The sequence below is a fragment of the Herpailurus yagouaroundi genome, unplaced genomic scaffold (assembly GCF_014898765.1).
Source record: "Herpailurus yagouaroundi ecotype Mexico unplaced genomic scaffold, PumYag 212, whole genome shotgun sequence".
Taxonomy (NCBI): domain Eukaryota; kingdom Metazoa; phylum Chordata; class Mammalia; order Carnivora; family Felidae; genus Herpailurus; species Herpailurus yagouaroundi.
The window spans coordinates 524,002-527,696 of record NW_024412443.1 but is presented as its reverse complement, the minus strand read 5'-3'; the positions used below and the strand labels follow the sequence as shown (position 1 = coordinate 527,696).

At 36.7% G+C, this 3,695-nt stretch overlaps 1 long non-coding RNA gene across 1 annotated transcript in view; it reads left to right on the top strand.

The window, feature by feature from the left end:
• The window catches only part of LOC121016619 (uncharacterized), a 16,794-nt gene extending 13,831 nt beyond the window's left edge, over positions 1-2,963 (top strand). The window contains exon 3 of the long non-coding RNA XR_005784383.1: positions 2,934-2,963. This is a non-coding gene — a long non-coding RNA (uncharacterized LOC121016619). The remainder of the gene's footprint in view (positions 1-2,933) is intronic.
• Positions 2,964-3,695: the final 732 nt, after the last annotated feature.

Here is a 3,695-nt window from a genome sequence, read left to right as displayed (position 1 = left end):
TTTATTTATTTATTTATTTATTGAGAGAGAAAGCTGGGGACAGGCAGGGAGAGGGAGAGAGAAATCCCAAGCAGGCTCCACACTGTCAGTGCAGAGACTGATGCGGGGTGCAAACCCATAAACCATGAGATCATGACCTGGGCCAACACCAAGAGTCAGACGCTCAACCATCTAAGCCACCCAGGCACCCTGAGCCTTTTTTTTTTTTTAACTAAAGTAGGCTCTATGCCCAGTATGGAGCCCAATGTGGAGCTTGAATTCAAGACCAAGAGATCAAGATCTGAGATAAAGAGTCAGATACTCAACCGAGTCAGGCAGGAGTCCTCAGTTTTATTTGACTGTTTTTTTTTTTTAATTTTCACAATAACAACAAAAAAAAGTGTTTTACCTGCCATACAAAACTCTTAGGGACTTCAGTTGAAGACTGATGTACAGATAGGAGACATTGGGTCAGAGGGCTAGGAGAAAGGGGATTGATGGGAGATGTTGTAAAATATAACGAGTTGGAGTTAGAGGCAACTAGAAAAAATAGGCCTTCTGCCAAACGTTCCAGGAACACCAACCTGGCTTTGAAAGAAACTCCCTACAGCCATATCACACTCTTCTGTTTCAGCTTCCTTTTCTACTTATTGTCTACTACCCACTGATCTCTCTGGTTCCCATAGATAACTGAAGAATTCCCATCTCCACATTCTCATTCAAGTTATTGTCCTATTGGAACTTACTTTGCCAGCTTTCTATTTCTTATTGAAACTTTATTCTATGAGGACTCATATAATGTTCATCGTTACTTTTCTCACCTTCCAAAATTTGATCCACATTCACTTCAGCCTCTGTCCCCTTTGGACTATTGCCTGTACAATTTGCAATTATATCTGTTATGTCATGTGAAATCTTTTATATTACCATTTATCTAACCTACATAGTGATTATGTGAAATGTGATGGCATACAAACAAAACAGCTTTATTTTAAACTAGGACCACTTCACATCTGGAATCTTCTTGCCCATTTCTTAGTGGATATCAGAACGATTGCAGAGCTTCAGGTATAGGATCAGCTTCAGGTGTAAGTCTCATCTCACTTAGCTAATCAAGATTGACTTTCAGTAGGCTATGATCCAGTCTTATCCAAGTCACAACTTAAATATCCCATCTAATTCAAAACCTACCTGATCAACTATGCCTTGCTTAGTTCTGACAGGGCTTGAGACCCACCAGGGGGAAGAGGGCAAGAGTCATCCTTTTCACTATTTCTCCTGATTCTCTCATTTTGATAATTAGTTTTCCCTCTTCTTTCCATTGTTTTCTGGGGTTGAAAAAAAGAGTCATTCATGTGGGTCAATGTGGGCAATCTGTTGAGTATTATAAGTATTTTCTGTATTGAGATGTCCAAAGTCCAATGTGTGAAATATTTATCTATATATCTATATCTATATATCTATATCTATGTCTATGTCTATGTCTATATCATCTATATCTTATATTAATCTATATATTATCATCTATTAACTATGTACCTATAAATCATCTATCATCCCTGCATGTTGATAAATGTTGAATGACATACCCACTCTATAAGAACTCTGCGGTAATAGTTCCTGGACATTGATGGACACTGTCCAATTGACCTCTGTGACCCCCTCATTTCCTACCCTGGAATTTTACTTTAATCCTTTCACACCAACTACTCTCAAGAGAGTTTTCAAGAAGGCTTAAGATAGTGATTTGACAAAGCATCTACTTCAAAAATATACAATCTAGTCATCTTGACCCTGCACTTTTGCTGCATTTTGTTCTTCCTTGCCAACATGAGCAGCTCCAGATTATCTCACAGCTTCAGAATTCTCCAAACGCCAGTTTTACATTCACTTACGTCCACAGTTATTCCTGGTTCTCCCTGGAGATCTCTGGCTTGACTCCATGGAATTAGTGACATGAGTGCCTATAGTTAGGGAACCTCCAACCAGGACTTTAAGTGCCAATTGCAATTCCTCAAGGAGGGAAACTTTTAAATACGCTCTCATTTAGGAAACTGGGAGTTGGTTCTTTGAAAGAATTAATAAAATTGATGAAATCATAATCAGACTTATCAAAAAAACAGAGTGGCCCAAATAAATAAAATCCTCATGAATTAAAAAGAAGAGATCACCACCAACACCACAGAAATACAATTTTAAGACTCTTTTATGAAAAACTATATACCAACAAACTGGGCAATCTGGAGGAAATTGACAAATTAGAACCATACAAACATACAAAACTGAAACAGGAAACAATATAAAATTTGAATACACACATAAACAGCAAAGAAATTGAGTCAGCTATTAAAAATCTCCCAAAAGCAAAAGTCCAGGAACAGATGGCTTCCCAGGGGAATTCTACTAGACAGTTAAAGAAGAGTTAATACCCATTCTTCTCAAACTGTTCCCAAAAATAGAAAAGGGAATAAAACTTCCAAACTCATTCTATGAGAGCAGCATTACTTTGATTCCAAAACTAGACAAAGACCCCACTAAAAAAGAGAACCACAGGCCAATATCCATGATGAACATGGATGCAAAAATTCTCAACAAGATACTATCAAATCAAATCATTAAAAGAATTATTCACCACAATCAAATTTGACTTATTCCTAGGCTACAGGGTGGGTTCAATATTCACAAATCAATCAACATGATACAACACATTAATAAAAGAAAGAACCATATGATCCTCTCAACGTGCAGGAAAAGCATTTGACAAAATACAGCATCCTTTCTTGATAAAAACCCTTAACAAAATAGGTATGGATGGAGCACACCTCAATATCATAAAGGCCATATACAAGAGATGCATGGCTAATACCATCTTCAATGGGGAAAAACTGAGAGTTTTTCCTCTATGGTCAGGAAAATACAGAGATGTCCACTCTCCCTATTTCCATTTAACATAGTACTGGAAGTCTTAGCCTCAGCAATCAGACCAGAAAAAGAAATAAAAGACATACAAATTGGCAAGGAAAAAGTAAAACTTTCACTTTGCACATGACATGATACTCTATATAGAAAACCCAAGAGACTCACCAAAAAAAGTTGCTAAAACTAATACATGAATTCAGCAGTTGCAGTATATAAAATCAACATAGAGAAATCTGTTGCATTTTTAGACGCCAATGATGAAGCAGCAGAAAAAGAAATAAAGGAATCAATCCCATCGACAATAAGGTACCTAAGAATAAACCTAACCAAAGGGATAACATGTCTGTACTCTGAAAACTATAGAACACTTATGAAAGAAATTAAAGAGGACAAAAATGGAAAAATATTCCATGCTCATGGATTGGAAGAACAAACATTGTTAAAATCTGTATTCTGCCCAAAGCAACCTACCCATTTAATGTAATCCCTATCAAAATACCACTAGCATTTTTCACCAAGCTATAAGAAACAATCCTAAAATTTGTATGGAACCAGAAAAGACCCTGAATAGCCAAAGAAATCCTAAAAAAGAAAAAGCTGGAGTCATCATGATTCTGGACTTCAAGCTATATCACAAAGCAGTAGTCATCAAGACAGTGTGGTACTGGCATAAAACAGACACATAGGTCAATGGAACAGAGTAGAAAACACAAAAATGGACCCATAACTATACAGACAACTAATCTTCAACAAAGCAGGAAAGAATATCCAATGGAAACAGTCTCTTCAACAAATGG